The 25,823-nt window shown below is 42.2% G+C and overlaps 1 protein-coding gene across 19 annotated transcripts in view; it reads left to right on the forward strand.

Annotated features, from left to right (window-relative positions):
- Positions 1–7,270: 7,270 nt before the first annotated feature.
- ZBTB38 (zinc finger and BTB domain containing 38) overlaps positions 7,271–25,823 on the forward strand; it is an 80,806-nt gene continuing 62,253 nt past the window's right edge. For 7 of the 19 annotated variants that reach the window (XM_057301924.2, XM_055110553.3, XM_055110550.2 and 4 more), the window contains exons 1-3: positions 7,271–7,726; positions 8,804–8,878; positions 20,398–20,460. The gene's annotated coding sequence lies outside the window, so the exon portion shown is untranslated. Of the gene's footprint in view, positions 7,727–8,803; positions 8,879–20,397; positions 20,461–23,346; positions 23,846–25,292; positions 25,733–25,823 lie in introns of those variants that run through there. The other 12 variants (XM_057301929.2, XM_057301934.2, XM_057301925.2 and 9 more) reach the window with 5 other exon arrangements.

The following is a 25,823-nucleotide window of genomic DNA, read 5'->3' on the forward strand; positions in this document are numbered from 1 at the left end:
CTACACAAAGGACAAAAACAGAGCACTCAGGGAACTTTGTTTTCCTCTCCTCTTGACTTTGTTTCTGTTTCTGACCGCCCCAGCCTTAAATAAATAGTCTTTGATGTTGAGTGTGATAACCCCTTACCACGAAGCATGAAGAGTTGTTTGTCTTGTGCCTGGTGCCATAAAAGTCAGTGTTTTTAGATATGGCGGGGAGGGGAGAGCAAAATATTCTCTGCTTTTTAAACATTCTTTGTAAGGTAGTCAGATGAATCATGCCTCTAAAAAAAGATGTGCATTTCCATAAGCGGAGCCTGCAGGACAACCAGGCTGGGAGGTGGAAAATCTAGTTCTGTTCCTGGTCCTGCCACTTCTGGGCTGTGTGATGTTGGCCAAATTTCTTGACTTCTCTGGTTTTATATAGATAACAGAACTGAGGAAGCTGAGGCTGAGAAGTTAAGGTCACACAGTATGTTAAGTGGTCAAGCAAGGACTTGCGTCTGACCCATCAACTTCATAGAATAGTTGTGAAAACCAGAAGAGATGGAGAACGTGAAAGAGTCTTGAAAAATAGAAAACCCCACACAAGTTCAAGGTGTGAATGTGTAGATATTGTGGGAATGAGAGAAGGGGATGGCTATGGGGTAGCATGAGGGAGCAGGGTAGGTCCACAGAGCAAACAGAAGTTACTCCTTCTCCAAGTGTTGTAAATTACAGGAAAGAGCCTCAGTGCCCCCAAATACTTCACTACTGATGGAGCTTCATCCCTAGGGCTTAAGGTCTCCATCCCTATAAAAGTGGACAGATCACTAAGAGGAGTTTACTTTATGCTCCGATGAGTTGTTTATACACCTCAGCGAAAGTGAGGGATCTACAACACTGGTTTTTAAACATTTTTTTAAAACCCTGAACCACAATAGAAAATATGTTTCACAGAGAGACCCAGCTCACATACATATTATAAAATCGAAACGAAAGTGTTAGTTATAATGTACTTGGATCTTTTCTATTGTTTTATTTTATTCTATCACTTGAAACCCATGCTGACCCACTAAATAATGAGTCCTGACCTGCACTTGAAGGTATTATACTAGAAGGTTTTGTGGAGGGGAAAGAGTATAGGGTCCTGGAGCTGGTCTAGGGAGGAAACAGATGTGTCCTCCGAACAGTATTCAAGGAGCCCTAAAGATGAACTTTTTACAAGTTTTATAGTTTTCCAAGGGCTGATTCTCTGAGGCGTGATTCAGGAGGAAGAAAAGAGAACAATAATTCCAAATTTGAATTCCCAAAATTCACCCAAATGAGTGAGGATGGGCCATTGGGTAGCAACCTCTAGACTGGATTCTCAGAGGTTATGATCTAAACCCCCCACATCATTAACATAAAATAGATAACATAAAATATAGATAGCATAAAATAACCACCAGCACAAAAAACATTTTTAATCCAACATTTATTGAGCCATTATTATATATCAGACATTGCACTAAGCACTTTACATGAGTGATAGGACATAAATTAAGTTTAAGTGTTCCCTGATTTTCTTCTCTTCCTGCCCACTAACAAGAGTTCTGGCTTTGTTTGTCCAATTTCTTTTTCTGCCCCAACAGAAGAAGAACTGGACAGAAGCGGAAGGACCAGAGGAAGGCTGATTAGGACTGGAGAAAAGATTTCAGGGAGTTTGGGAGAAAGAAAGGGAGGCAGAAGCTATGGGGTGTAAGAGGCTTGGATAGGAGGGGGAAAGGATGCTGAGGGGAATTGAAGGGGCTCTTTGTGATGTTTGAGAAATGCAAGTATTAATATGAGTTAATTAGAAATTACTTTTGGTGACTAGACTGGGTTTCTTGGGCTGCAACCCTGCCCCCCACCCCAAGACTGCACCCTGTAGGTCATGGTCTGAATAGGGTTACATATGCATTATCTTATTTAATCTGCATAACAAACCCATGAGGTGGTATTAGTATTTCGTTTTTCTCAGATGAAGAAAAAGAACTTGATACAGTCTAAGTAACCTTACATTACATGCAGCTAATAAATAGTGAAACCAGGACTGGGACTTAAGACTTTTGATCATGAAAGCACAAGCTCTTAAGTCCGTGAGCATAGATGATTCCCAGTATAAACAATACCAGTTAATAAAATACTCGAGAATAAATTTAACAAAAGAATTGCAAGACTTGTACACTGAAAACAACAAAACATTGCTGAAATAAATCAAAGATCTAAATAAATGAGAAGGTTTCCTAGGTTTATGAATCAGATGACTGAATATTGCTAATATGGGATTACTCCCAAAATTGATCTGCAGGTACCATTTAACATCTATCAAAACCCCAGCTGTATTTTTTGCAGAAATTGAGAAGCTGATCCTAAAAATCATATGGCAATGCAAGGGATCCAGAATAGCCAAACGATTTTGAAAAAGAACAAAGTTGGTGGACTCACACTTCCTAATTTCCAAACATAATATGAAGCTATAGTAATCAAAACAGTGTGGTACTGACATGACAATAGATATCTAAATCAATGGAATAGAATTAAGAGTCCAAGAATAAATATTAATATTTATGGTCAGTTGATTTTTGACAAAGGGGCCAAGACAATTCAATAGAGGGAAAAATAAATAAACTCTTTATTTTAGAATAGTTTTTTAAATAAACTATTTTAGAATAGTTTTATATGTACAGAATTATTGTAAGAATAATCTTTTCAACAAATAGTTATGGGACAACCAGATAGCCACATGAAAAGAATGAATGTGGATCCCTACCTCACACCATAAGCAAAATTAACTTAAAGTGTATCATAGATCTAAATGTAAGAACTAAAACTATAAAACTCTCAGAAGAAAACTCAGGTGTAAATCTTCATGACCTTGGGTTAGATAATGTTTTCTCAAATATGATGCCAAAAGTACAAGTGATGAAAGAGAAGATTGATAAGTTGGACTTTATCAAAATTAAAAACTTTTATGCTTCAAATAACACCAACCAGAAAAGAAATGACAACCATACACAGGGAGATAATATTGTAAAATATATATCTGATAAGGGACTTTTGTCTGGGGTATATAAAGAATCCCTAAAACTCAAAAATTAAAAAAAAAAAAATTAGGCCAAGTGTGGTGGCTCACGCCTGTAATCCCAGCACTTTGGGAGGCTGAGGCAGGCAGATCACCTGAGGTCGGGAGTTCAAGACCAGCTGGACTTCATCAAAATTAAAAATTTTTATGCTTCAAATAACACCAACCAGAAATGAAATGACAACCATAGACAGGGAGATAATATTGTAAAATATATCTGATAAGGGACTTGTGTCTGGGATATATAAAGAATCCCTAAAACTGAAAAATTAAAAAAAACAATTTTAGTCCAGGTGGCTCACACCTGTAATCCCAGCACTTTGGGAGGCCGAGGCAGGGAGATCACCTGAGGTCGGGAGTTCAAGACCAGCCTGACCAACATAGAGAAACTCCATCTCTACTAAAAATACAAAATTAGCCAGGCGTGGTGGCACATGCCTGTAATCCCAGCTACTCGGGAGGCTGAGGCAGGAGAATCGCTTGAACCCGGGAGGTGGAAGTTGTGGTGAGCTGAGATTGTGCCATTGCACTCCAGCCGAGGCAATAAGAGGGGAACTACATCTAAAAAAAAAAAAAAAAAAAAAGCGCAATTTGAAAGATAAAGGATTTGAATAGACAGTTCTCCAAAGAAGATATACAAGTGACCAATAAGCTCCTGAAAACACACTCAACATCATTAGTCATTTGTTAAATGCAGTTCAAAATCACAATGAGATATCACATTGTACCCACTAGGATGGCTATAATAAAAAAGACAGGCAATAACAGCATTGGTGAGGATGTGGGGAAATCAGAACCCTCATAAATTGCTAGTGAGAATATAAAATGATGCAGCACTTTGGAAAACAGTTTGATAGTTTCTCAAAATGTTAAACATAGTACGATATCACTCAGCAATCCCACTCTTTTGTGTCTACCCAAGAGACATGAATGCATGTCCACAAAAAAAAAACTTGCACATGAATGTTCATAGCAACATTATTCATAACAGCCAAAAAGTGAAAACAACTCAAGTGTTCATCAACTGAGATTTGGATAAACAAAATGTTGTATACCCACACCGTGGAATATTATTTGGGCATAAAAAGGAATGAAGTACTAAAATATTCTATGCCTTAGTTCATTTGCTGTTGCTTAAACAGAACACTTGAACCTGGGTAATTTATAAAGAAAAGAAATTCACTTCTTACAGTTATGAAGGCTGAGAAGTCCAAAGTCTAGGGATCACATCTGGTGAGGACCTTCTTGCCAAGTCCCAAGGTGACACAGGACATTACATGGCAAGGTGGCTGAGAGTGCTAGCTCAGGTCCCTCTTCCTCTTCTTATAAAGCCACAAGTCTCTCTCTTGTGATAACCCATTAATCCATTAACCAATTAATCCATTAATCCATGAGTGGATTAACCACCTCTGAAAGACCCCATCTCTCAGTACTGCCATATTGGAGATTAAATTTCAACATGAGTTTTGGAGAGGACAAATATTTGAACCATATGTTGTATGATTCCATTTGTAGAAAATGTCCAGAAGAGGAAAATCTATACAGACAGAAACTAGATGAGTGGTCATCTAGGGCTGGTAGGTGGGGACAAATGAAGAATGATACCTAATAAGCACGGTGTTTTTTGGGGTGGTGACAAAAAGTGTTAAAAAAAATAGATTACAAATTACATAATTCTGTAAATACACTAAAACCCATTGAATTGTACACTTTAAGTGAGTGAACTTTCTGATATGTAAATTATACCTTAATAATTTTTTTTAAAGAGAGGGAATAAAATGAGAGAAATCTAAGTCAACAAGTACAGACAAGTCTTCCAAGGAATTCCTTGCATTCATAAAGGTTTGGTTTTAATTACCAGCATTTAACTGCATTTGTTGTAGCAAAGGAGGAGGATGCTCCACTTCACGTAGAGACTAGGGAAGTGCCATTGTACTTACTTCTCTGTATCTCCAAGTGGATATTTTTCCCAGTTCTCTGATTTTATTTTCACTGTTAGTTATCAACCCCAGAGCATATAATCCAAGAATCTGTGTCTCACTTAAGCTTACTGATCATTTCTGCTTCTTTTCTTTATTTTTCTGTTCACATTATCCTGATAGGATGCAGGGTGAAGAAATAATCAGCCTCTGTTCATCTTATTAGAGAAATAAATACCTGTGTATATGAAGCAAGCAAGGCCACTGAGTCTTTGGGGAAACAGAGCAGGGAGGTGCCCAGAGGCATTTTCTGCAGAGAAGGAAGAAAAGAATAAACAAGTCTTCTGCCAAAAATGCCTGGAACTTAAAGCGATTTCCTCAGCCCAAGATCAGGCTGTGTGCAGACACTGACAGTGAACCTGATCAGTTGCTGCTGCTCCCTTGATTAAAAGCATGTGGCTTTCTCTCTTGTGAAATTCACCTCTATAAATTCCACCTGCCTAGGGATTCAAACTACATGGAACAAGTGCAATTCCTCAGAGTGGCAACTGGCAGAGCTCCCAGGAACAAGGTAGAACTACACAATGTCCCAGGCATCAGAGGCATAGATTGCCTGAGCCAGGGAGAGTGGTCTCTGTGACCTGACACCCCACCCACAGTGGGAAGGAAAGCTGTGGGTGTGTTATCAAGGAGGCCTCCACAAGGGGCTGGAAATTCCTGATTTTGTCTTCCTCTTGGAATGAGACATTTACTCTAAGAGAATCATGGAAAAGTACAAACCACAGAATCATAAACCACAGAGGGAGAAGCTACCTCGTAGGTCATTCTTATGCTGGGCCCAGATACCCCAATAAGCAGATGTTCTCTTCTCACCACCCCTCCTCGCCTTTGCTTGCCCACAGCCATTGCCAGGACTCTTCCTCAGGCCCAGAAAGGCAGCTGATTCCTGGTAGGAGGGCGCTAAGAGTAGAAAGTAACTATCATTGTCAGGTCCAGATCTGTTCCCAATCCCTTCTCACTCCTCCTGCACTCTAAAACCACACCACAGTTCCAACTCTTTTTCTGAGTCCGGAATCTTTGAGAGTGCCGTCATGTCCTTCTTCCTGTAGCCTTCTTGTCCACCCCAGATGGACTGACCCTCCCACCTACATCCATGAGGCCAGAAGGCAACAAAGACAAGCGTGGACTCTGGCTCCCGCCGAGGTACTCTGTCCCCCGTGGCTCTCGGATTTTGCATCTACCACATGCCACAGGCTTGCGTCCATCCGACCTCCCTAGTTTCTCATCCCCACTTGAACCTGATGACTGACTCGCCCTCCTGGCTACGCTGAGTAAGCCACCCACTTGCCAAACCTCAGACCTGGTGTTGACGCAGTAAGAAGGCATGAGGCCCATGTTGCCAGAACATTCCTAATTGTTTCATTGTTTCCTTGTAGGATGTGGTTTCAAGTCCCATCTTTGTCTCTTTTCTCCTGGCCAGGTTGCCCTTGGTCAATATTCCTTCATTCACTCCAGCCACTCAGCACCGTGATTAAGAAAACAGGATGTGAGATTAGATGATCCAGGCTCTGCCATGAACTAACTAGCTGTGAGGCTTTAGAGAAGTGTCTTAACCTCTCTGAGCATCCATTTCCTTCTCTATAGCATTAGGAATATTAATAGTACCTACCTCACAGCTTTTTTGTTGTGATAATACCAATAAATGAAATAATCTTCATAAAGCATGGAGGCTTGAATGTTCACTCTAAGTATTTAATATGTGTCCTCTACTATTTTATTTTACAATTATCATTCCTTAATTCATCATATAATTACCAAGCCTCATGCCAGGCACTGAGATATAAATATCCCCTTTAAAGAGTGGTCATGTCTTAAATCCAGGAAGAGCTAGTTTTCAGGTTGACACCCAGGGTAGGGAGCAAAGCCCAGGGCCACAGCACAGAGGCAGAGGAGAATAGACACTGACCACCAGGAGCTGCCCGGGGATGGTGACAAAAGTGCCTTCCACCTTTCCGTATCTCTTTCAATACCACTGCAACTCCTTGAGTAAGGTGGGCACCACACAGAAGAAGGGGGATGGCAGAGGGGCAGTGAGAGGTCCCCAGGGAAACACCCTCTTCTTCTTCCCTCCTTCTCTGACAGAGCACGACCATGCCTCTGCCATGCAGGAGGGTGATGTCCTCTGGGGAGGCCTTGTTGAATCTGTCTGGGGCTGTTCCGGAAGTAGGAAGGGCGGCTGGGGGTGGGGAGACGGCAGGAATGTTCTCCTGGCCTGCTGGTCTGTGCCGGCGAGTGTGCTGAGAGGAGGGCCTCTGGACATCAAAGGTTCCTTTTGTCCCCTTCCGAGTGGCAGGGCAGCCCGGCCCGGGCTGCTGGCGATGACTCAGGCCTGGCCCTGACGTCACCCACGCCCGGCCACTGGCCTCCCTCTGAAGCCAGGAAACTAGTTGGGGAGTGGCACTCGCAGCTGCAGCAAATCTCAAAATAAAGAGGCGACGGCCTTTCTCTTCCTCTCCATCTCCCTATAGCACACCTTTTATTTCTTTTCTTCTTTTTAAGCCTCACGAAAGATTTTACTTGTAGATCAACTTTCAAAATGTAGGAAGTCAGAATGGGTGACATCATCAGAAAAATATGTGGAGCTGATCACAAGAAGTGAAGAACCCAGAGCACGAAAGCGGTTGTGACTCCTGGGCCCAGGGAGTTGACAGCGTCTGGGCTTCAGAGGAGCCAGCGCCTCCGAGTAAGTGAAGGCCCACTTTTGGCCCCCCCTCACTCAGCACCCTTCACCGTAGGGCGCCATCTTGTTCCCTGACGCCTACAGCTTGCCAAGCCCCAGCCCAGAGTTGGGAGTAGGGACTGCATTTGGGAGACCCTCTAAATACGGCCCCAAAGGGATCTGATATCTCTCTCCACAGGATCAGAAAAGAATGCAAAAAAAAAAAAAAAAAAAAAAAAAAAACAATACTAAGACGGAAACCCTGGGGAGAACAGCCCAACTGATGCCTTTCCCTGTCAACCCTCTTGTTTTGCCTCCTCTTCCTCCCCTCACCTGAGTATTCCGTTTCAGACTGTCAGAATGTTTGTTCAGAGTTCTGGATTGTTTGCTTCCTAGATCTTATACTGAGCAATCAGACATAAAAATAAACCCTGTTCTAGGCAAATACGTGTCCTGTGCCATCAAATGGTATTTTCACACTTAACCTGGTAAAATATGACAGCCCTGGTAAAAAGATGTACATAATTGTGCTGCCTTTACTGAGCACGTTTCTGATTGTTCTGTGTATGAACCTCCATTATCTTATCGCCCTGTTTACAGAGGACTTATTTTCATTCCTACTTGTGCCATCGTATCTGGGATGATATTAAGCACAAAGACACAATGTGTCTGTTTTAACTTTGTCTAAAAACTCATAGTTCTTTACAAAGCCTATAATTTCACGACCTCTGGAAGTTCCTACCCAAGAAAGTTAAGTTCCCAAGAGAAAAGTTTTGACATATACATGAGAACAGCACGTAGGCATAGAAATCATACCCTGATTTTCCCGGCTTCTAAGTCATCCCCTGAGTCAGCATCTAGTCTTCGTATAGCTAATGTACCAGGGGAGATCTGTTCTTCAGAAATTCTATGTTAAAATGACTGAGAGCGGGGAGGCGTAAGTCTCATTTTAAAGGCAGTAAGGAAGCTTGTCATTTACTGGAAAACAGTGGCATATTCCTTTGTAAATGGACAACTCCCTTTGGAAATTAACTATCACACACTAAAATATCTGTTTTATAGGCCTTATGTTTTACTTTTTGTTTTACTTTAATATATTAGGTTGTCTTGAAGTGAGGCTCTGCTGTAGTCCTGTTCTTCTGGCTCTAAGATCTGAATGTTGTGACCACTAATTTGGTAAGTGTCATTTGTCCCCAACAGCTACTTAAATTTAAGTCTCCCAATTCTCCTTTTTTAGTTTGTGGTAAGATTCAAAGAAAAGGGGAAAGGGCACAGAGATTTCTGTACACAATGATTACAGCTATATCAAAAAGGATATTAGGATAGGCTAATTGTTATAATAGAACCCCAAATCTATAATGGCTCAAACACAATAGTTTATTTCTTGCTCATGTAACAGTACAGGTCAGTGGGGCAACTGTCTTTCATGCATTCATTCAGAGACACAGGTAGAGAGGGGCTTTGCCTTCTGCAGCATGTGGTTTTCAAGGTCGCCTAGGGGTGTCTCCACTCCTCAGTGAAGTAAGAAAAGAGCATGAAAAAGTGCACATGGGAGTTTTTTATGAGCTCTGCCTAGAAGTGGTGCGTGTTACTTCTACTCACATTCCATTGGCTAAAACTCCATCACATGACCACAGCTAACCACAGAGGAGTCTGGGAAATGTAGTCCTTGGTGGAGCAGCCACTTAGCAGTGACAGCTCTGGAGGGGTTTCTGAAGAAGAGGTAGTTCTCTCTGGCACAGCACATAAAAGAAACTTGGAGACACTCAAGGATAAAGTTGCATAGAAACAGTGGGAGAAGTAAAAAATTATCCACATTTAGGTTTTCCTGACTGACACTCTTAGGTAACATCTGGCCATGAGGGCAAGATGCAATGGATGAGATTTCTCAACACCTCTGTCCATTATGACCCTAAGCCTTTATGTGAGCACCATCATGTTGCCCATGGCCAGTGAACCATGAAGGACATTTTCCTTATTTCCTTTTACTTATTTTTCCTCTCAGGATCCTCTTGATCTAGGACTATACTGGCTTTCTCTTCTTCCTGGATCTAGTCATATTAGTTGGAATTGTGACAGAATTCTGCTCCCCCAACTATGAGCCCCAGTGGTCTATAGGAAAGCTCTTGACTTCCTTAGCTCATAGTTTTCTCTGCTACTGGAGGCTTTGGAAATGTATCCTACTGGATCTGCTCCAGGTCTTGGGACACTTTATCAGGGTGAAAATTCCCGAAGGTTAGACCTTTAAACCAAGTTATTAAACTGGTTTTTCTTTTCTTTTCTTTTCTTTTCTTTCTTTTTTTTTTTTTTTTTTTTTTTTTTTTGAGACAGAGTCTCACTCTATTGCCAGGCTGGAGTGCATCGGCATGATCTCAGTTCACTGCAACCTCTGCCTCCCAGGTTCAAGTGGTTCTACTGCCTCAGCCTCCTGAGTAGCTGGGACTACAGGCACGCACCACCACACCCAGCTAATTTTTGTATTTTTAGTAGAGATGGGGTTTCACCATGTTGGCCAGGATGGTCTCCATCTCTTGACCTCGTGATCTGCCGGCCTTGGCCTGCCAAAGTGCCGAGATTACAGACATGAGCCATAGCGCCCAGCCGAGAAACTTTTTTTTTCTTTGAGACAGGGTTTCACTCTGTCACCCAGGCTGGAGTGCAGTGGCACGATCATGGCTCACTGCAGCCTCAACTTCTCAGGCTCAAGCGATCCTCCCAAGTAGCTGAGACTACAGGCATGTGTCACCATGCCTGGCTAATTTTTGTATTTTTCATAGAAACAAGGTTTCACCATGTTGCCCAGGCTGGTCTTGAACTCCTGGGCTCAAGCAATCCACCACCCACCTTGGCCTCCCAAAGTGCTAGGATAACAGGCGTGAGCCACCGGGCACAGCCGAGAAACATTTAAAAGTAGACTAAAAAGTCTCAGGCTGGGGCTATTAATGCTACCCCAAAAGATGTGATATATATGTCTAGCTTTTTATTTTCAGGAAAAGTTTCAAAACATTTACTGAAATAACAAGTGGTAAAGTTGTAAGCTCTGTTTGGAGAACTTTTAATAAGTTTAACATTTTATGTAACCTTCTAACCATTGTTGATGTTGGTGAAGTATTCCCCTCATTGGTAAATATAAACCATATGATGGGTGCCTTGTGATGCCCCAGATTTAAAGGTGTGAAATAAAAATGAACTCAAGTCTTTGCCTGAGGTGCCTGGTACCTAGTTCTCTAGTTTTGTCAATATCTGACTAAACACTCTGGTTTCTGATTGACTTTTGCCCCTGGACTTGACCTTTCTGACACCCACATCCACACCCTGAAGAGCATGTATTGTCTGTTGTGTGGGGATACCTGTTACTGGCCAATTTGCCACAGCTTCTCAGATATCTGACAGAGGCTGATGCCTGGCCTGCTCTCCTGTTACGGCTGCCTAGCCTCTGCCCAGTCCCCTTACATTAGGATGGAGCTGAGGAGGAATGGAATAGAATAACAAGATGAGTTGCTGCAAAAATACTTCAGCCTCTGAAAGTCTGTCTTTCCAAGTTGTTAGGAACTGAAAGTGTCTATTGATCGGGGAGCTGGCTGGGCTAGTGGTATAAGCTAATGATAAGACCAGGTTGGGCTGGGCATGGTGGCTCAAGCCTATAATCCCAGCACTTTGGGAGGCCGAGGCAGGTGGATCACTTGAGGTCAGGAGTTCAAGACCAGCCTGACCAACATGGTGAAACCCCATCTCTACTAAAAAAAAATACAAAATTAGCCGAGCATGGTGGCGCACACCTATAATCCCAGCTACTTGGGAGGCTGAGGCAGGGGAATTGCTTGAACCTGGGAGGCAGAGGTTGCAGTGAACCGAGATCACACCACAGGACTCCGGCCTGGGCAACAAGAGAGAAACTCCATCTCCAAAAAAAAAAAAAAAGACCAGGTGAATGGGGAATACAGTGCCTGCTAGAAGGGTGCAGTTGAAGGAGTAAGTTAAGAATATGTGCCAGATTTCAAAAGCTGGAGCCAAATGGGGATGATGTGTTGCTGGAAGTCCTAGCCTAACAGAGTCTTTCAGGAAGGGCAGAGCCAAAGGTCTCAGTCAACATCAAGGTCCATTCATGTGGGAGAATGGCTAATCACAGCTTGCTAATTTCAACTACCATCTGTTATGACTCCTCAAAGCACTAAGTATGCAGGAGTTGACATATGAATGGTGTTAGGGTTGGGGGAGGGGGCCAGCCTCCTGATTTCTAATTTCTAGCTGCATATTACTACAGGAAGGGGAGTGAGACCACCACATCAGGTACCAGAATTTCACTACTGTCAACACTTTGTGTTTGAAAGAAAGCCATAGATCCCTGTGACCACTGGATGCTGAGTGACCTCACAGACAACATCAGCAAAGCAGGATTGTGTACAAACACACATTTTGTAAATATTTTGATATTTGACATTTCAAAAACAGCATCAAAGTAGACAGCCTGGGAAAAGTTAGACTTTGTTGAGCTTTCTCAACCTTGATTTTGTATTTTGTTATTTTTTTCTATTTTAATTTCACATGGGAGTAATAATTCAAATTTGAGGCACTATAGTCTTTTCAGAGCTTAGGTCATCTAAAGATCTGAGCCTGGCCTTGTTGAGCCATGATGAGCAGATGTGGACTGAGCACACAGTCTCACACAGGCAGCTCTTACACTAGTTGAGTATTTTAATCCCTGAGGTTTTAGAATTGTCATAGCACAGATGTGCAAGCTCCTTTCTCCCCATGGGTCAGCATCATGAATGTTCTGTCACTCTCCTTAGAGAGTTTTGCAGAAATACCACATCATATTCACCAAAACTAAGAATTCATAGTACTAGGGCTTTATAATTTCTCACACTGAAATCCCCTAATTTCTTGTCAAGAACCAAGTTGGAAAATACCACACTTCAGGGTTTTGTTTTTAACTCAAGAAGCTTCTGGTTTTCATCAGAACTTTAAAGCTCCCTCCTACCTCCAAAATAGTATTGTTAGAAAATGTAATGCTGAGACTCTGTCAGAATAAGTAGGTGATATATACAAAATGATTTGGGCAACTTAGAAAAGTGCATGTCAAGGTAAACTGCTGATAAAGGCCGGGAGTGGTGGCTCACACCGGCAATCCCAGCACTTTGGGAGGCTGAGGTGCGCAGATTGCTTGAGGCCAGGAGTTCAAGACCAGCCCAGCCAAAATCGTGAAGCCCTGTCTCTACTAAAAATACAAAAATTAGCTGGGCTTGGTGGCACATGCCTGTAATCCCAGCTTCTTGGGAGGCTGAGGTATGAGAATTGGTTGAACCCAGGAGGCGGAGGTTGTGGTGAGCCACGACTGGGCCACTGTACTCCAGCCTAGGCAACAGAGGAAAAAAAAAAAAAGTGTTGATAAAAAATAATCATCATAATTATGGTCAGTATTGGTGCTTTGACTTTTGATATTGTTATTATCATTATTTTAAAGATTTTTTTGTCTTTCTAAATTGACTTTCATCTGGGAGCCTTAGCATCACTTCTAACTAGCCAAAGCATGTTTGATTGTAGGCCAGACTCCCCATGGAGAGGCTTCTGATCTTATTCACAGGGACATTTAACCTGGGGTTCACTGAAACCTTTGAGGAATGATGGATGAGTCATCTCTCTGCCAAAAGAAGATGATTCCTGGCGTTCTATGGGGCTCCCAGTGCATTGGGACAAGGAGGCTTGGAAACTCCTCCACGGAGGCATTGACCTTGGGTAGTGCCTTCCAAGCCAGAGTGGAGAGAGTGGACCCCTCATCTTTGTCCAAAAGAGCATTAGTATAACCCCTCACCCCAACCCCACCCCATTCTCTCCTTTTTAAAAGGTGAGAAGAATATATACAAGAAAAAATTGGAAAAAATACATCAAAATGTTAAAAATTGTTGAAATGGTATTTTATGTGGTGTTTTGCCCCCGTTTAACATTATGTTGTAAACATTTTACCAAATCACTAGATGGTCTTTGAAAACATGATTTTTAATAGCTCTGTTTCCATTGCACTGATACATTTTAATGTATCAGTTTTTTGTTGTTGGACATTTTGATTCACTTTAGTGTTCTACTATTTTTAAAGTTTCTAATGCATATTGGTGAATTGGCCCCTAGAAAGGTACGAATGTCTATTTCAAAACCTTGAAATAGTTTCTCACATTAAAATGCATGCTGCTAGGCCCCAGTGGTATTGGAAGCTCTGAGGAGGAGCCTGGGGATATGCATTTTAACCTGCCCTCCCAATTCTTCTGCATTAATGCCTGAGAACTATTGACATGCTGCATTCAGTTCAACAGATATTCAGTTGGCAAACATTTATTAGACAAAAAAAATTAGGGAACTTTGAGCTAGTATGTCTATGCCAGAATTTAACTTAAAGTCTTTTTTTGGCTTCTGATTTTTAGATTTTCCTTTAACTGTAATATGATGTAGTAAAAAGATTATTAGCTAGGGAATCAAGAAACCGTATTGTACACATGAAATCACTGAGGCCCATAATGGTTCATTTACTTCCTGGTGGTCACTCAGAGATTTAGTGGCAAAGGTTGAACTAGACAAAGGGCCCAGAGTCACCCAACCTTTAGGTAAGAAACAAAAGGCACCAATGAGAAGATTGACTCCTGAGGCAACGCCCTGCCTCAGCCAAGGAGCTCTTACCTGCCCTCAGATAGGCATGCCCATACTTCAAGACACTCTTGGGCAGCCTAGACCTAGCAAGGGGCCCACGTGCCCATCTTGATCACCTAATGGGGCCAGACCGTGGTGTGCCCTGATCCCTGAAGTGGTAGCACTGAAGAAGCTGGACCCAGGAGGACAGAGGGCAGCCGTGCAGGCAGCATCCATGTGATCAGCATCACAAGAGCAGAGTAAGAGGTGGGATCTGGGGTCAGAAACCAAGACAGCAGAGCAGGGTCAGGGCAAGTGCCAGACTAAAATGTGTGGGCAAATTTGAGGTCAAGGCAGGGATGAGTTGAAAGGAAGACAAGCAAGAGCTAGAGGGGAACTGCTGAGGATTTGGCCTCAAGGATGGAGTCCCACTGTGTGACCTCACAGTCAGGGGAGGTACCTGCCCCAAGCCGTGCCTGCCTTTTTAAATCTGAAAGGTGCTGTGTGCTGGGCTGCCTTCTGACAGCAGGAGAGTAGGAGCACAGCCTGAGAGGAGGCAGGCCAGAGCAGGAGGAACCTGAAAATGGAAATTTAGGAAACAATGGAAAAAACAATTACAGCAACAAAAAACCATTTTCTTTAAACTCTCATCATCCTCTAAGAGGAAGTCTGACTATTCATCCTGCCTGCATAACCCTGCTGAAACCCATCAACCCACACCCACTGATCACCTGACAGTGTCTGACTGCCCGGCTTCCTCTCATCCCACCACCTCAATTTCCAGAGCCCACCAAGGCGTCGCTTGACTTTCAAGTTCTGCCTGGACAGACTGCTCAGCTCCCTACCCGCCCCAGTTCATGTTCAGGTTCTTGAAATCAACTTTAGTTTCCTCCATGCCTACATCTATGCTGATCCCCTGCAAAGGCACCTGGTGACACACAAGAGCCAGAACCCAAAGGAGCTCCTCCACAGGATCCTCCCAGGGCTTAGCCACCAGGGAATTTTGCTGATGATCCCCAAGCTTCACTGCCCCATGCAAGTCTCCATTATCTCAAGGGTATCCCTGTTCAGGATCACTACTCTCCTGATTCTTGGCCTCCTAGTCCAAACTCATGGCTCCAGGGTCATGATGAGTAAGAGTTCTGGAAAAGTCTACAACCTCCCTTGAACCAGAGGTACCTTGAATCAGATGGAGGGTGACTTTCCAAGAATGGCTGGGCCGGTTCAAGTCTTCACTATAATGTTTGCCTTATGTAAAACCCATCACCTTGTTGTCCTGCACAACTTTCTTGAGTGAAGCACCTCTGATACTCAGATGACATTCTAATTGCTCACGAGACCTGGACCCCTGGGCCAGGAAAGCCCATGTGGTGGTGACAGCAGTGCTTCCAAATCTCACCCACAGGAGACAAAAATAGGAGTTCCATGGCATCCAGACAAGGTGTCCACATGCTGCTGGAGAGTCTTGGGTGGTCACAGAGTACAAAGTTCAAGGGCAAAGATTGTTCAGTGGGTCCCAAGATTTGACAAGTGCCACTGGTGGTCCCACCCTTGCCTCTCTACATTGATTCCATGTCCCACTTCCTCTCACACTATGCTGATAACGATCTAACCTGAGAAATTAAAAGTATTCACACAACCTCTGGCCAAAGCTACAGGAAGACCCTGGCCCAGGCAAACTCTGTTCCTGCCCCACAGCTGTCATTTCACCTGCCCTACCCCATGGGAGCATGTACCACTGGTATCAAGTCTTCCTGCTGGGCCAAGAGGCACTGCCTCAAAGAGGCTCAGCATCCCCAGATAGCAATGTCCCACCACTGCAGTCAGGAGCAACTGGGCAAACCCAAAGACTCAGCCCCTCCATCCAGAAAGACCATCCCATTTTCCATCGCCTAAGTGCCAGACAGCCCAAACTGCTGTGTAGACAGCTACCAGGAAAACTGGAGCAATGAGAGACATCTGAGGTCACCCCAGCTAAGCTCGGAAGGTCACAGAGCTTAACTGCCTTTTTGACTGTGGCCCATCAAAAGGAGCCCGACACATCTATTAGATGGCTTAAATAAAAAATACTGAGGTTACCAAATGCTGGCAAACATGTGGGGACACTGGATCTCTCCTACATTGCCTGTAGGAATGTAAAATGGTACAGCCACTCTAGGAAACAGTTTGGCAGTTTCTTATAAAAGTTAAACATATACTTACCACATGATCCAGCAATCCTACTCATGGGTATTTACACAAGAGAAATGAAAACTTATGTTCACGCAATAAACTTTACATGAACATTTATAGCAGCTTTATTTGTAATACCTAAAAACTGGAAAATAGCCAAATGTTTTTCAGCAAGTTAGTGGGTAACACACTGGTACATCCACACCTTGAAATACTATTCAGCAATAAAAAGGCATGTGCTCTTTACATACAATTCAAATGGATCACAAGGGCATTATGCTGAAAGCCAATCTCAAAGAGTTATATGCTACATGATTCCGTTTAGAGAACGTTCTTGGACTGACAAAATTGCAGTGATAGGCCAGGCACGGTGGCTCATGCTTGTAATCCCAGCACTTTGGGAGGCTGAGGCAGGAGTGCCCAGGAGTTCGAGACCAGCCAGGGCAACACAGGGAGACCCGCATCTCTACAAAAATTTACAAAACTAGCTGGATATGCGGGCGTGCACCTGTGGTCTCAGCTACTTGAGAGGCTGAGATGGGAAGACTGCTTGAGCCCAGGAGTTTGAGGCTGCAGTAAGCCATGATTGTGCCATTGCACCCCAGCCTGGGTGACAGAGCGAGACCCTGTCTCAACAAGCAAAAAAAAAAAAAAAATTACAGTGATAGAGAACAGATCAGTGGTTGTCAGGATGGGTGTGATTATCAGAGGAGGAGCACAGGGAACTGTGGTGGTGACTGTTCTCTATTCTGATGGTGATGGTCATCACTCCAGCCTGCACATGTGATACGTTGCATAGAACTGTAGACATACAGGTACACACACACACACACACACACACACACACACACACACACACAGAGTGCATGTAAAAACTGGTAAAATCACATAAGACTGTATCTGTGTTTATTTGAACTATACCAGCATCTGTTTCTTGGTTTAGCCCAAGTACTACAGCGATGTAAGACATCACTGGGGGAAGGTGGAGAAAGTAGACACTGTATAACTTCTTGTACGTCTTATGCTATTTCACAAAAAAGGTATTAAAACTTTTTTAAAGTTGTTAAAACTATGTTTAAAACAGGGTTCTCCCACCTTGAGGAGGGGGATTTATCCCCTGGCTTCTCCTTTATGAGCAACTCCTGCTATTTATTTTGCCGCCTTCTAACTTGTGGTTTGAAGTCTACAATGTCCTGCTGGCTTTGGCCGCACCCTCTACTTCTCAGAGACTGACAGCCCATCTCGGATGGAATCAAAGCTCAAGTATGCCAGCACTGAATGTGACTATGCCCCGTTTACCCCTCCCTGAGACCATAACTTCAAAGCTAGGTAGATTCAGATCTAAGAAATGGTCTCATGGTGAAAATCGAGGACAAATCATCCTTCTCGCCCCTGTGCAGTAATTTCTTTTCTGGAATGGCTCTTTGCTCTGCTTTTCATACAGATTACACTCTTCACCTTCACCAAATGGGCCCTCCTTTAATGGAAGGAGATTAACCCTTCTTTGCCCCCTTTCAATCTCATTCAGCTGAGGGCTTTCTTTTAACAGCGCTGCTGTCTCTGGGCCTTGTGCCACAGCTGAATGCTACAGAGTGAGATGGCTGCCTTCTCTTTGAAGCATTTACGTCCCTGTCAAATACCTTTTTGCCAGACTTGGCCCTGGAAAGACAGTTTTGAAATTAAATTTATTGTGAGCTGCCTGGGTTGGCAGTATGGAATTGCACAAGGCCATGGGCATTTAGGTCAAGAGGGACTCGCTGCACTCACCACCTTGGGAGCCCTATCTTAATGAAACTCGAGCTGTATTTACTCCCAGGTTCTGCAGAGGAGTCCCCAGCATCACCTAAGATGGAGGCTGAGCATATGGGCTGAAGTCTATGCGGCATCCTGTCCGGATGTGACAATACACTCACAATCCACTGCTACCCCAGGACTGGCCTCAGCCCCCAGCTTCCAACTGTGCCTTAGTTATTAGGGGGACTCATCTCAAGAGACCATGATGAGAGGGACAGCGGTGCTCATTTCTCGGGCCTGGCTGTGAGTTGGCAACCAGGATCGTGTGCTAGAAAGGTGACAATTTTAATCGCTGACTTTCCGTAGTCGTTGGTGAATCTCGTAGTTTTGCACCTTTTAGTTTCAAAACCATACTGAACAACGGAAAATGAAACCTGCAGCTTATTTTTAGCCGTTCATGCTAAATCATGAGATTTTTCTTTGCAAACCAAAGAGGATAAAGGCTACTTCAGCAGGCTAAACTTAGTCAATTGACTTATATAGCAATCAAGTCTGGTTCTCTGACAAGTCTCAAGTGACATTGAGAAGTTTCAGGTGATATTTTGGCCAACATTGACTATTTTGCTTAAAATTATATTTAGTTGAGTTTTGTTTTTAGTTAAACAAATGTAGTATGATATTTTCATCTGAGAGGAATTGGAAAACATATTATAAACCCTCCATTCTGTCATTTAGTCATTAATTCAATTAACCTATAACTATTTTTAAGTATCTGACAGCTTAGAATTTTTTTTAATTGAGTCAGTGTGTTGAATTACAAAGAGCAGAATGCTAGAAATTAAGGAATATGGCTTCTATGCTCATTGATGAGGCCTTTATGTAAATATGACACTTACTCTCTTTGAACCTAATTTTCTTCTCCCTCAAAGAAATGGTTTAGATGGCATTTTCTAAAGCGTCTTCCTTGTCCTTTAATTCTGTGAAACACGCTCTGCCACTGAGGGCCTGAGGAAATGTTGAGGTATTCTTTGGGGGCTGTGGCAGTGTTGTCAGGCCACTCTTATTTCTGTCTCCTCTTTCCCTGTTCTAGGAGAGACAGGTTTACACAAAGCACTGTGGTCTGCTTGCCAGACAACTTGTGGCTCCCCTTGGTAAACAAGTGATTAAGTGCTTGAAAGATTTTCATAGAGATTTTCAGCCCCCAAGCCCATTCCTTAACTCCTGAAGCAAGTACTTTAACTTTAGGAAGTGGCTTCATGATACAAAGCTGAGGATCCCACTGGTAGTGGTAGAGAAAGGACTCCGGAGTTTGATGTTGGTGAGTCCAAAACATCCTCAGTGAGCCTCTCCATGGTGTTAGGAAATGCTCTAGTGCCCTGGAAGATACAAAGATCTTGCAGGAAGCAAGCCAGAGACATGGGCCTAGGTAGATAATTCAATACAACCAAAATGCATTGTGTTTTTTTCTTTAGTCGAAAGGAGTTAAAGACTCACTGAGGTTTGTTAAGCTTCTCTGACTGAGAAGAGGTGCATTGTCGTGGCCCTTTCTGAGCTGCAATGTCATGTATCTGAGAGAAGAGAAAGCAAGTAAATTTATTCCCAGGTTTAAGTCTTGAAATATTTGTTGCCCAGGGTGTGAAGAAAGATACAAAGAGAAGATTATGCTCTCACATGAGGTGGATTTTTATGGATCTGTAAGAATTCTTACTTTTTTACCTTCATTTATATCCCCACCTTCCCTTTTCAGCCTAGTTGCCAGTCTCTCCAAAAAGATGAAACTCTACTTCCTTGCTGAATGTGTTTTGCCAATTCAGAATCTAGAAGGCCCTGTTGTTTCACTTGCTCTCCATCTGGTGCGTGACAAGCAGTCATGGCAGAAAATGAGCATGTGATTGGGTAGTAGGAATGGGCACTCAAGGTCATTACTCATGCCATGTTTCAAATGCACTGATGCACTGAGAAATGAAAGCAGCAACTATTCAGTTGCTAAAGCCGAGGTAGTGATTTCCATAATGGTGGTGACACCTGTTGAGGATGCTCCCACCAGAGGATTTGAGTTGGGTTAGGATGGGTTGAGATGTTGTCTACCACAGTCTGCCTTGCAGCCTATGTCATTTGCCACTTTTCCTTTGTTAAAAAACACATGGTTTACAGTTCCCTTTTCCTTCCAGCTCTTTCCTGGAGGGTAACCCCAGTTTGGTCCACAAGGCTTGCTGCCCAATCCTTGCCAACAGGTATGTACTCCTTTCTCATGTCACAGATGCTAATGGATGGACGTGAGGATGCTCGTGTCTAAGAACTGGAGAAGGTTTCCTGGAGTTCAGAATCCTCAAGCATATCATTCACCCAACCCTTCATTCTACTACCTATGAGCATTGAGCAAGATAGTCTTCCTCTCCTATTCCCAGGTAGGGTGGAGCTGGTGGATTAGAAAGCCCCCTTTGAGAGCCATCTTGTTGGCATATACAATTACTGCAAATGAAGCAGGATAGTCAGCTGGCCACCTACACCAGAAGACAGGAGACTTGGAGTCCAGCTCTTGGCCTACTTGACCTAGAAAACAAGCTGGGCTTGATTTTTTAGAATCACAAACTTTTAGAACTGGAAGGGACCTGAGACAGAGGCAAAATGAACAGATGTTAACAAACAGAGTCATTAAAATGATTTTAGTGTTTAAATCATTTTAATGATAAAATAAAGCAGTAAATTTGGTTGAGGAAAATCTCTTACTTCAAAATTAGGCTTTTTAAAATTCCATTTAAAAATATGTTGGAAAAAAATCATAATAGCTACTTAGGTTATCTGTTCAGGAGAAAAATACTATTTGTGCGTTGAAAGTAGGTCAGTTTCAGCCGGGCACAGTGTTATGAGCCTATAATCCTAGCTACTCAGGAGGCTGAGGCGGGAGAATCGACTGAGAGTTCAAGTCCCACCTGGGCAACATAGCGAGACTCTGTCTCAAGAGAACCCAAAACCAAACAAACAAAAGAGAACAGGCTACTCTGATTGTTACACTGATTTTTCTTTAACTGATCATTTAGAGTAGAACACTCTAACAACCTGATAACAAATGTATTCACAAATGCTGAATACATTGGGTGTAAAAGGAAAGTAGCTATAATTTTTAATATAGTGAAAGGCTGCATTAATAATAAACTCACTTATGAAGTGTGTGATCTTGGGCAAATCGTTGGATCTCTCTCAGCCTGTTTGGTCACCTGTGAGAGGGAAAAAACTAGACTCCACTAGGTTTTAATAAATACATTTCAAGTGGAAATGTATTTATTAAAATAAACATTCCATCTGAAATATATTTATGTCATTTATTTTCATTTATTTTGCCTCATAAAATATTTTTTGAATTATGGGAAATCTCCCACTAAAATATTTGCTCTGCTTTCTACACTTAACTTTCCAACATGGTCCATCTGATTCCTCCTCTTTCATTGTGTCTTTTCCACCTGCTGGGCCCAGCCTGTCTCCAGCTGGTGGCATCCTAGGTTCCCACAGTTCCCAGGGCCTGGAGGGTAGAGGTTGATTCATATGAACAGAGGTAGTCAGGGCTCCAGGGAGATAGAGTCCTCTACCAGGTGTCTGCACAATAAGAAGATTACTGACATCAGGGATGGAGTGTGGATGTAGGAGGAAGTTTTATCCTCTTAGGACTGGTGGAAAGACGTAGACTTTGCAATCAATCAAACTTAGGTTTGAATCCTAAGTCTGCTATTTACTGTGTGTAATCTCTATTAGTTCCTCACCTAAAATTGAAGGTACTCAGTTTGCAGGATTATTGGGTTAGAATGAAATAAACATTGGACATGTAGCTAAAATATTGAGTATGTAGTAGGTTCTCCATAAGGGTAGCTAGTGTAGACTTTTTAGCTCTGATCAATGTGGAAGGCAGAAGTTCCTGCCCAGGTCTCTAGGCAAGATGTAGATGTTCAAAGTAGCATTGAACTTTCTCAAAAATCCAAAGGCATTTTTGGTCATTTGTAAATTAAATCACCATGTTGTTTCCAGGACTAAATACGCTATAGACAGATGTAATAACCAACCTCATTAAAAAATCTTAAACTTTTTAAATACTAAGAATTTAAACAAAAGTGTATTTGGTAAACACTTTTATTTTTCTTTTCATTTCAATTGGAATAGCCTAACCTGACAACAATGTACACACAAATGTTGACTACCTCTATTAGGTGTAAAAAGAACCCAGCTGTAATGTTTAATGTGGTGAATGGCATAAAGGAACATGCAAACTGATCCAAATGTTTATAAACCAAGTATTCCTCTGGGACTCAGTGCCCTGACTTTATGTTTTTTTAAAACATAGAGAGTCAAGCTTTGTTCATACTTGAATTATGTACATTGCATTAGCCGTGCAATTTAACTTTAACCCACAGGACTGCAAAGAAAATTAGCTCAGCCTGCAGAACAACGAGACCGCGAGCAAGTAAGCACGTTAATCAAAGTGAAAGGCTCGCCCCTCACGTCTAGCTCCGTCCTTCTCCAGCCTGTGCCTGCCAGATTATTTTGGGTTCCTCGTGTTTGACTCGTCAAAGTGGCAGAAACAGGCTAAAATGTTCACTGTGGAAAAGGGATTTGCCTTTTAAATTAATGTTTGTGCACATGCCCCGAGGAGGCTGATGAGAAGCACGCAATTTTTTTAAATCATAAGTGAATGCATACCCTTGCCACTAGTAATCATGACAAAGCTTAAGTAATTCAGGCATGAGCATGGTTTTCTGAAAGTATAAAACAGGATTTACTAGTTGAGAATGTCTGCCTAAACAAGCTCATTGCTTTGAATATTTTCAACTATAGTTCACATTTGTTTAACCTGAGCAGGTCTGGTAAACGTACCATGTTTACTGATTGAGTGTCTTGGAACATCACAAAATAAGCCAATACATGGCTTTTAGGCTAGTTTTGACAGAGGGTGGACAGAGAACCCCACAGGGGGTTTGGAAACTGCCCTGGCATCTGGCTTACAAGTACCAGTAGGGGACCTGACCACATTCACCACCCTTCCCTGTAAAGGGAATAGAACACTATTTACTCATCTCCTGGGAGCCTAATATGGATTACTGTTGTTGTCACTGTCATTTATTATTCCCGACAGAGGAGGCAGATGACTTAGTTCTATGTGGTCAGAGTTGATTCCATAACATGTATATTTAGCCTACATGATAATAATTTGCGAGTATTTTTAAATGAATGTCTAGCTTTCAAACGTCATTGATGGGGAATATCTCAACAGACATGAAGAGCATTCAATGCCTAGGTGTTTGCGTCAACCTCCTCCCACCCCACTCTAAGGACTCTGCTTCACAGATGACCGTATATTGAATTGGTGCCTTATAACTCAGCGTGATCATCTCTCTAATTCTCGACCCCCATGGTAAAGGAGGAATTGGCCTAAGGACACTCCATCCTAATTTTCTGACGCTGTCAATGCTAACCAGAGCTCATAGAGCAATGATGTGGGGGTGGGGAAGATGGTTCCACCATTGGTGTGAGACCAGGAGCTACTGTTTTCGTTAGAGCCACATTTATTTCTGGAGTAGTTGTGGGAGAGAGATGTACTCCAAAGAGAAGAGGACTCTCGCTATGGTTCAGGTATGACCCACCATCTGGACAACTCAACTCAGAGACTTTAAAGTGTATAGGATATAGGAGGGCAGGGTACATTCCACACACTAAGCTAAAAATCACTTATGCTCTGGGGCAGGAGATAGAATGAGAGCTAGAAACAAAAGATCCAGTTGTGAAACCTAGTACCTCAGCTAAGGTGTTTGAACATATTTTCTCTTTTAAAAAAATTCTGGGGAGCTTCAATGTGTTGCTAACCTGATTATTTTCAGCCAGTCCTTACAGAAGATTGAGGTGCTGGAAAACTAGCAACCCCAGAAAATATTAATTCATTTTTGCAAGTGTTAAAATTAACAACAGCATATTCAGTGATGCAATAGGCAATTAAAGACTTTTGGAGAGATAAGAAGAAGAAAACTATAAATATTATATATTCAAAATCAGTCTCAGCATTTTATAAAAATGTTGGCTTATGTCCAGGATCTAAGGGTGGGGGTGGGTATGGTTTCTTTGTAGCTAAAGAAATAGAGTGGAAAAGAATCTGTTCTATTTCCTTAAAAATGAAAGACTTCTTGTTTTATACAGCATGGCAAATAAAATGCTTTTTGTTTTTTTACCTGCCGGCAGGATCTGGAGGAAATTTTGCTAGCAAGCTATGCTGTTTTCCTCTTTGGGGACCTGGTGACACTGGTTTTGCAGCAAAACCGTATTTGCTTATTAGGCATTTCTTAAAAATCCTGAATAAGCAGCTCTTTCAACAGTTTTTGTTCCACATGTTAAACATTTCATTGCAATTCGAGCTTTGAATGTGTGTGTGTGTGTGTGTGTGTGTGTGTGTGTGCGTGTGTTGATAGGAAGGAATGAAAGGGGGTGCATAAGAATTCTTGAATGTTTTTTATTTAAAAAATTAATTCCTCACCATTACATATTGGACTATCTGCAGAAGGTGATTCCAATTTATTACATACCACCAAACTAGATCCCATCAATCTTGAGCAGTGGGGGTAGGGAGGTGGTATTGAAGATGACATGAAATTTGGTGTTTGAGTAGATGAGATTTAATTTTCGGAAAACATTTTACTCATGAAACGGATATCAACCCAGTGTCAGCACTGACCTCCTGATGTCAATGTCATCATGCAAGCATAGCTAAAATAAGCCTCAAAGTAAAACAAAGAAACATTGCATCTCAGCACAATACGATTTCTTCTCTTACAGTATGTACTATCTATAGCCTTTTGGTATTCCTATTAATGGCTTGTTACTTTAAAATTTAGCTTTTGGAGGGGGAGGGAGAAGATAAATCATTTTGCATTTTCTGTGTTCTGAACGCCTACAGTATGCTGCTGTAAGTCTTAGTATTATTTAGGTCAGTATCCTAAGGATAGCTTTAATCGTTCATGATGGTCAGCTATACAGCCAGAGGAATTCAGCATCAATTTATTTTTCTGTCCTGATTTTATTCTGCTTCCAAGTTTTAAAAAATCCATTCACATTTTAATAAAATTCTGAGGCGGTATCTGCCGCTCTGTACTGCAGATACATTTAGCAGGATACATTTACACTGCTTGTGGTTAAAGGTTATAGCACGGATACAGACAGCTGATCATGCATTTTTCTACAAGCCTGCCGGCACCATTTAGGATTTTGAAAAATAATCTAGAAATGCTATACCCTTTATCAAAATTATTCTTTACTTTGCAAGAGCTTAACAGTTTTGGTTTTTTCTTAGCAATTCTATAAAATTAACATCTATAAAATGCATCCCGGACCAGATACATACTGTATTGAAAGCTTTCTTCAAGAAGAGAATATGAGAGTGTTCTTTCCAGCTTATTTTCTTCCTTAGCAAAAGGATTGTTTGATTCTCAGAAGCAGAAGGACACATTCATTGTGGAGCAGCTCTGCTTAAGTGTATGAAATGCCTTCTGTCTGGTTGCAGAATTTGGAGTTTACTAAACAGTGTTTAGTGATTGGGCTCATCTTGCATCACCAGTTGATGACA

Source organism: Pan paniscus, chromosome 2 (genome assembly GCF_029289425.2).
Source record: "Pan paniscus chromosome 2, NHGRI_mPanPan1-v2.0_pri, whole genome shotgun sequence".
Taxonomy (NCBI): Eukaryota; Metazoa; Chordata; class Mammalia; order Primates; family Hominidae; genus Pan; species Pan paniscus.